The sequence below is a fragment of the Myotis brandtii genome, unplaced genomic scaffold (genome assembly GCF_000412655.1).
Source record: "Myotis brandtii unplaced genomic scaffold, ASM41265v1 scaffold259, whole genome shotgun sequence".
Lineage (NCBI taxonomy): Eukaryota > Metazoa > Chordata > Mammalia > Chiroptera > Vespertilionidae > Myotis > Myotis brandtii.
In genome coordinates this window covers 862,554-871,496 of record NW_005359840.1, presented here as the reverse complement: position 1 = coordinate 871,496, position 8,943 = coordinate 862,554, and positions in this window count along the sequence as shown.

Below are 8,943 nucleotides of genomic sequence, written 5' to 3'. Positions count from 1 at the left end.
TTTTATTGCTATTTTTGTTTTATTAGCCATGAACTTGCTTTTTTTTTCCAACATCCACAATTTTGTCTGACATTTAGTTCTTCAGGAATTTAGCCATTAACAGCTGTCGGAATGTAATCTCACTGTCAACACCACAAAGAAAATGTAATCTGCAAAGCAGAAGATTCAGAAATATAAGATGTTCAGAAAGAGCACAGGCGTTCTTAACATGTCCTCTTAACAAGCTTGGTGCTCTTCTACTTGGATTGCGAAGGACCATGTAAGATAAAGGGCAGAGTCAAAACAGGCTGCCTATAAATATTAGAGGAACACGCACAGAGTATTGTTATTGTTATCATGTTAATTGGTGACTGTGTTAAGGTAAAAAACATTCAAACCTGTAAAGAATTTTTGTGAGTTTATTTGAGCCAAACTGTCAACAATTGCCGGGAAGCAGTATTTCAATGAATTGAGATAATACTCTGGAGAATGGAGGGTTACATCTGTATTTATACATTGTAATCAAAGGAAGAGACATAGGTGGGTTACATGAAATCCATTGGTGATAGACTAGACAGGCGGGAGAAAGCAAAGTGGGGAAACCCCTGGAATTGGATAAAAAGCAAAATGATAGACACATAGTTAGGTGGGTGCAGGAACAGTTCACATGATAACAATTCACATGAAGGAATTGGTGGTATCTGTCCTGGCGCCCAGCACATTAGGTTGTGCCCCAGGGGGTCCAGAAAAAGGGAAGTTACAAGTTACCCAGACATCTCAAGGGTATGTTACCATAGATGCAAAAAGACAGATAGGCTCAGTTAAGGTAAAGGTTGACCTTGTCAGTGAAGATACCAGCCTAGGAGGTGACTACCCACCATAACTGCTTTTAGTTAAAGTTTAATTTCAGACCATCCTTCGTGGTTACTTTAGGTCTCTGAGTTTGTAAGACCGCCGTGCAGGCCTTCCTTCCCTGAGCTTGTCAGGTTAGCATGTGGCCCCTTTCGTCCACAACTCTTAACTATCTTGTACCCACCTAAGTAAAAGAAGTGTGTGTCTATCATTTTACTCTTTATCCAATCCCAAAGGTTTCCCTGCTTTGCTTTCTCCCACCTCTCTAGTCTATCACCAATGGATTTCATGTAACCCACCTACATCCACTCCTTTGATTGTAATGTATAAAAATAGGTGAAAAACCACCATTCTTCTGAGCATTATCCCAATCCGTTGAGATTCTGCTTCCTGGCAATTGTTGACAGTTTGCCTCAAATAAATTCACAAAAATTCCTTACAGGTTTGAGTGTTTTTACGTTAACATTACTTGGCGTAGTCGTGGCAGAATTCCAAAGAAGCTCACCCGGGACCATCCCACGAACCTGGACCTGGTGTTAATGCAGGGGAAAATAATACATTCAGGGGGGTTAGCAATCTGAATCTGTGCCAGTAACCTGCCTTCTGACGTATACCCTTGCTTGCCAATAAACATATACTCTTGCTTGCCGATAAACTCCGTTCTTATCAAACTCCCTTCTTATCTGTGATGCCTGTCCTGCCTTGCAGAACCTGTGTCCCGGAATACTCCCATTTTACAGAGGCCCTAAACCGTGAACCATATACAACCCCAGAGGGGCTGGCACCAGTGCTGGCAAGGCCTCTGGGTGTGATCTCACTTCCCCCATCCCAACTCATGGAGGGCTGCAAAGCCCACGAAGGGTCTGGAAGTTTGACCCATATTTGGGGGACAAAGGAACTAAGGGTATAAAGGGAAAACTTCATTCATATTCATCACTCAGGATTTGGAGACTGACTCCCCTGAGTCACAGCACTAGTGCAATATGCTATAAAGGCTATTCTTCTGAATACCCTCTGAGTGTCAGCTGATTAATTCTCCTGCACCACCTGGCAGCTTGTCTGCAACATTAGGATCTAGCAAAGGGCCCATTGAGCCCACCGGTTCTCTGCCTATTGGGTGAACTTGGGTGAGTTGTCTCTGGGATCCAGGTCCTTCCTTTGCTTTTTGGTAGAGGGTCTGACTTTATTTGAGCTGTGTTTTAAAATCCTCAAGGTGGAACTAAGGTTAAATCACGACAGAACCCAGGCTAAGGCAGGACTGGAGGAAAAAAATGGGTGGCTTGTTTTCATTTTGGCTTTTCAATTGGAATTGCTTTCTGAGAATCTGAGCAAAAAAACCTTCGCCATATAAATGAGAGCTGAACTCATTCAGCTCCAAAGATAAAGGGGCCCATCCTCCCTGCAGTCCAATTCTCGGGTGTTCTTAGGTGCCTAGGAATCATTGTGGAGGTGTCAGAAGTGCAGGAGCCCCATAGGGAACTCCCTACTGAACTGTAATTAACTAACCGGCTCATCCAGGGGCCACCATAACGCTTGGTCTGCCAGGGCCCCTAACCCTTGCAGTTGTTTTATTTTTTTAATCCTCACCCAGGGATACTTTTCCATTGATTTTTAGAGAGAGTTGAAGAGAGAGGGAAAGACAGAGAGAAACATTGATGTGAGAGAAACACATCTGTTGGTTGCCTCCTGCATGTGCCCTGACCAAGGCCTGTGCCAGGGAGGAGCCTCCAACTGAGGTATCGAACCTGGGACCCTTTGGTCCACAGGCTGATGCTCTATCCACTGAGCAAAACTGGCTAGGGCCCCTTCCAGTTGTTTTAGACAGCTGGGAGAGAAACTGAGGCCACACTTGACCCACTACATAACATGTCTAGGAAATTTGCTCAGACTACAGATATCCAAAAATAAAAAATTAACATGGGAAATTGTGCCTCCGAGGCTAAAAGATCCCAAACCCCAGCCCTCATTTAATACTCCTGATAGGAAGCCTTTACTTGCAAGTGCTTTACTAAAATAGGAAGATTTAACTAGAAAATATCAACTTAGAAATGGCCAAAATGCAGTTGTCTTTGGATAACTACATTAATATTTTCATGCAGAAATTATAAAAATGCCATCTCTAAAATTAAACTGAATGACTATATGGAAAGCATATCTTGATTTGGAAATTAGAAGCTTCTAAGGAGGAGCATAGAAAAAATATTCTTCCAAAAAAAAAAGATGAAAATGAGAAATTTTAGAGACTGTCTCATAACTATTCTGAAGTTAATAAATGACTACACCTCATTCCCCCTTCCTTTCTGAGGTTCCTTCTCTGGACTTGCCCTTTCCTTTCCCTTCTCCCTTCCCCTTCCTTCTCCTCTACACCACTGACTTGAAGGAAAATAACAATAGGAATCCTAACAGCTCCCTTTAAAAGCTGGTCTCAGCTAGAGAGGAACCAGCAATTGTCCCCGACTTTATCCGGGACCCTGGTGGATTCACAAAACTTAACTGTTAGAACATGTACTCCTGGCTATTCTGACCTACTCCAACTAACACACCTACTGGTTTCTGAGAGCAAGGCAACAGAATTACTAAACAAGGTCTGTTGTAAAACTATAGAGGAGTCTTTTGCTATAAAAAAAAACATAAGAAAGATTGTTTAAAAGAAAACCTGAAGTGTGATTTACAAAGAAAAAACAAGCAAACATAGGGCTGTTCCAGGACTATGAGAGGATATTTTCCCCTTCTCCTTACTAATATTTTAGGAGAAATTTAAATTATCATAAAAGGGGAAGTTACTAAGGCCATTGTATATTCTGGTGCTACTTTATCTGTTATTAACCCTACCCATCTAAGTTTCCCCCTCCCTTGGAGTAAAGCTTCTATAGGGATACCTGAGCAACCAATGGCTGTTTTAAAATCAGAACCTGTCCCCATTTCAACTAGGGCATGTTAAGGGACAACATATATTTTACTGGTCAAATCAGCCCCTAATTAACCTGATAGGGAGAGATTTTTAAGATCAGTGATGCCCACATATGTTTTTTTTCAGAAGGCTAATAGGTATTTAGAACTAAATGGACCAGATAGTGAACAACAAAGGGAAAATGATGATTTTAAAGAAACCCACAAGAGGAAACTAATCTTGAGACTGACCGAATGTTTGCTAACCATCTTTCCTTTATTATTAACTTCCATGAGAGCCTGCGAGTCCCCTTTTCTTTTGGGTACAAACTTTTCAACTGGGAGAAATTTGACTCGGGGTCCCTCAAGAAAAAGGTTAATCTTCTGTTGCAACATAGCCTGGCCGCACTATAAAGTGGACAATATGGAAGTTTGGCCAGTTAACGACACCATAATGTGTGGTGCTACGCTGCAGCTAAACTTGTTTTCACATTCCCAGGGAAGTGAATGGAGAATGAGGCCTTCTTAGATCGGCGTGTCTTTTCCATGCATGTAAGCTGTTAGGAGTCAGAAATGGCACTCAGCTATATGCTACATGTAAACTAGGCCTCTCTGTAATTGCTAGAGCCTCAGAGAGAAACATTGCAAAATGGGTGAATTGTTAGTCCTTTGTCAACACCTACGAATCCTTGAGGAACTAAAAGACTGTCCTTGTTTTACGATGCAGATTTTACAGGGTCAAAGGTGTATAACTCAGAATATCAAAGCCCACTAAATCCTTTTACATTCCCAGAAACCTCCCCTATTCAGCTTAAAATGCTATAATTGGCTTTCCAAAACCAAAGTCCCAAGACCTCTGAGAGGCAAATACTAGGAACTCTGGTCTGGGCCATTTTTAAAATACAAATCTCTGGAAAATAGTCCCCTAAACAAATCAATTTTAACTTATTTCAACTATTCCTTTCTAAATTAGTAAATTTTAATTAAGGTTATTGAATTTCTAGATATTTTGAAATAACATGAAATACTGAAACATTGATTGCTTCATAAGTCTTTAAATTTCCCTGCTGTTTTCTTTATTGCTTAAAGTCTGTAAAATAGATTTAAGTTTTTGATAGAATGTCTGGTGCTTGAAGGTGTGTTTCTTGAAAGTGAGAGTGTATTAAAAATGTGTTCATAAATGTCAAACTAAGGAATGCTGGTCACTTATTTTATTTTGGTTATTATTGGAAATTGAGGCTTGTAGCAGTTCAGAATTCAAATTAAATTGGGAGAAATTATATGGTTGTGATAATAAAAGGCATCATGTATGGAAATTCATTTTTTGGGGAAAAAACTCATGTGTTTCTTCTGCAAAAATTAATAATTGGAATTATGTTAAGGCCGTTATGTGGTATGTGTTTGTCTGTGTAATACGTGTGGTAAATTTTCAGCCTCCGGATGGCATTACTAGGATATAATATTTTATTGGCCTGATTAAAAACAAAGATTAAATACTTATATAAATTAAGCAGAATTCTGTGGTCTAGACAAATTTTTTTAATATTAAAACCGGTTTAAGTTTGATTAATGTCTAGGAATAAAATATATGTTCCTAGATTTACAAAGAGTTTATGATATAATCTTTTGGTTAAGTATATTTGACAATTTTTCCAAAGTTTAAATTTTAAGGCTTTTTGACCAAGAGATGACTTTGGGTCATTCCGATGGGTCCTGGAATGACCCAAGGATTTATTCTTTCTTCTTAAAAGAGATATTTTTAAACTAAATTAGGCTGATTTAATATACATGAAATTACATGGGAAGCTTTGTCAAATAAAATTAATAATAATTATGTTCTATTTATATACATATATTTTGTTAAAATGACTGTTATAGAAAATTCAGTCTGCTTCAGAAAGGAACTTGCAAAGATTCAGAGTCAAGTTCAAACAGAAAACTCTCAGGGGTAGCAGGTGTCCAGTCAGAGACACTAGGCAAGCCAAGGGTGATAATTCTCTGTGGGGGCATCTGGCAGTGATACTCTGGGTATTTGCATTTCACACATTGGGAGTTTATAAATTATTTTCAATGCTCAATTCACCGTGTGCAAAAAGCCATGTATCATGTTTTAAAATCCTACATATTATTTATTTTTATATGCTGAAATTATATATTGAATCTAAATATATGCAGATTTTATATTATTCTCTATGTCATTTTACAGTAACTATTATTTACCAAGAAATTGTTGTCTTAGAATGTTACATCTTATAGAAAAGCAAAGTTTTTTTATCAATTTGATTATAATAAAATCTATAACCATGCCATTTTTAAGTCTTGTCATTCATGGACAGTCATTGCTTTACTCTGATGCATTTGCAGGTATATCTTTAGAAAAATCTATGAAAAGGGACTCTGACCTACTCTAACTTGCAGGCTTCTAAGCAGGCCACATCTTTGAACTGGATGAAGATTTATAGAACTTCAAGGAATAACTGAATTCAAAAAACTACTGGCAAATAAAAAAGATAAACAGAAATAACTATGGGACCAAATGAATTGAGAATAATTATTCTTATAATTCTGTTTAAAATATTGTTGTTTTTTAAATCTTTTATTTCCCAAATATAAGGAAAACTAAAAAGCAGACATTCTGCATTCTAGGAACCAATAAATTAGTAACATTCATTCCACAGTACTCCCAGGAGACATATATATATATAAAAGCCTAAGTGGCCATTCAACCTTTCGACCACTCAACCATGACACACACTGACCACCAGGGGGCAGATGCTCAATGCAGGAACTGCCCTTTGGTGGTCCGTGTGCTCCCACAGCGGGAGCACTGCTCAACTGACCAACGGGCGCCAGATGCTGGGCTCGTGGCTGGTGATTGAAGCTGTGGTGGCGCAAACCTCTCCCGTGGACACTCCCCCTGTGCGCCACTCCCCCATCTGGACTGGGACCAGGGATCTGGACTGGCATTGGGACTGACGGGGTGTGAGGCCATGGCCACTTTTCGGTCATGGGCATGCTGGTATCACCCTAGGATGGGCGCACGGGGACCACAGCATAGCGGCAGTAAGCCTATCAAGCAGTGGCAGTGGCAGGCACAGCAGGAGTGGCGTGGTGCTCGGCTGAGCTCGGGCTCCTTCCCGGCTGCCTGCTGCTTCACACACTACTACATTCCTCAGGGGATGTAGGATTTCCGGTTTTGGACCATCCCCGCAGGCCAGGCCTAGGGACCCCACAGGCCCACTGGTGCACGAATCTAGGCCTTTAGTACATTAATAAAAATCTCTCTCCAGCAGTGTTAAAGGGACCTTACCTTATCAGGTACCTAACCATGAATGGACATTTGCCCCTGTCTCTGACACTCACCTTCATCTCAAGGATGAGAAACCGATGACTTCAGAGGAGGTAGACAGCAATCCCAAGACATCAACAAGGCCTGTATGCTCACAAATTGATGCTGCTCAAACTTTGCTCTTATATCACCTTTTTGTTATTGATTGAATGAATGTAAAATGATTTTTATATTGTTATTATCCTCCTTATGGTTTCCTAGTGGAAACAATATCTGTATCTCTAGACCCCTTTCCCTATTAGACATGAAAAATTTAACATGGGTACCTGCTAATCTTTATACCTACTAGAAAATGATATTCTGATTATCAGCTATGATAATGAAGTTAATGTTTTGTTGGCCACACACTGGTGGTCTTCTATCAGTATAAGCTTTGGTACATTTTTTTTTCAGGCTATCCTAATATATAAAAAGCCAGGGGCCATCACGACCAAAACAACTGGATGGACAACTGAATAGCAGGCTGCGTGGGGCAACAAGGCCGGCAGGGGGGTTAGTGAGGGGCAACCAAACAACTGAACAGCAGGCTGTGTAGGGCAACCAGGCTGGCAGGGGGGTTAGTGAGGGATGACCAAATGACTGAGCAGCAGGCTGCATGGGTGACCAGGCCAGCAGTGGGGTTAGTGAGGGATCACCAAACAACTGAACAGCAGGCCACGTGAGGCAACCAGGCTGGCAGGAGGGTTAGTGAGTGATGACCAAATGACTGAACAGCAGGCTGCACGGGGTGACCAAGCCAGCAGGGGGGGGGCAGTTAGGGGTGATCAGACAGGCAGGCAGGTGAGCAGTTAGGATCCAGTGGTCCTGGATTGGAGAGAGTGCAGGCTGGGATGAGGGAACCCCCCCATGCATGAATTTCATGCACTGGGCCTCTAGTATTTATTATAAAAGACCTACCTTGGACAAACCTCTCCAAGAACACCTCCCTAATAATTCCCCTGGTAGAATTATGTATGGATCCAATCTAGATAAGTATTTTAGATGAATATTGTCTAAATATAAGAATAGATGAAATTAACTGCCCAGAAGAAAAATTAGAACTTCTGGATAATAAAAGATATTTGCTCCCCCTCAGATCCTTCCTTGTCTAATATTAGACATTTTTTATTCCTAATCAGTGTTACTGGCTTAATATTGTTACTTTTGTTCCTGGTATGTAAATGTTATATTAGATGCAAAAAAACAAAACTTAAGACAAACAGCAAAAAAGACTTGGATCATGGTGGCTCAAAAATTAGAAATGATCCAGAACACTTTTTATTAAGGACATACAGGATCTGACTGCCTCCCATTTACCTGTACCTTTTTTTTTGAATAATAATAATTTGACCTTAAGTGCCATCTAAGGTTATGGTCTTGCCCCATCCCCAGTGGTCCACCCTGTTCAGCAAGACAAATGCTGACACGGACTTCCTAGCTTTAAATGGCATCTAAGGTTATGGTCTTGCCCCATCCCCAGTGGTCCACCCTGTTCAGCAAGACAAATGCTGACACGAGACTTCCTAGGTATGAGCCTTCCTAACACCATGGGACTCTGGACTCCATTATCCAACCAAAAGGTTAGTCATCAATGCATCCTTGAGGTTGATTTCTGACCAAAAGGGGGATATGTAAATGAAAGGGGCCACATGCTAAACTTACAAGCTCAGGGAAGGCCTGCATGGCAGTCTGGCAAACTCTAAGAGCTAAAGTAACCACAATGATGGTCAGAAAATAAAACTTTAACTAAAAGCAATTATAATGGGTAGTCACCTCCTAGACCAGTATCTTCCCTGACAAGGTCACTCTTTACCTTAACTGAGATTATTGTCTTTTTGTTTTTATAATAACACTAGAGGCCCGGTGCACAAAAATTTGTGCACTGGAGGGGGGGG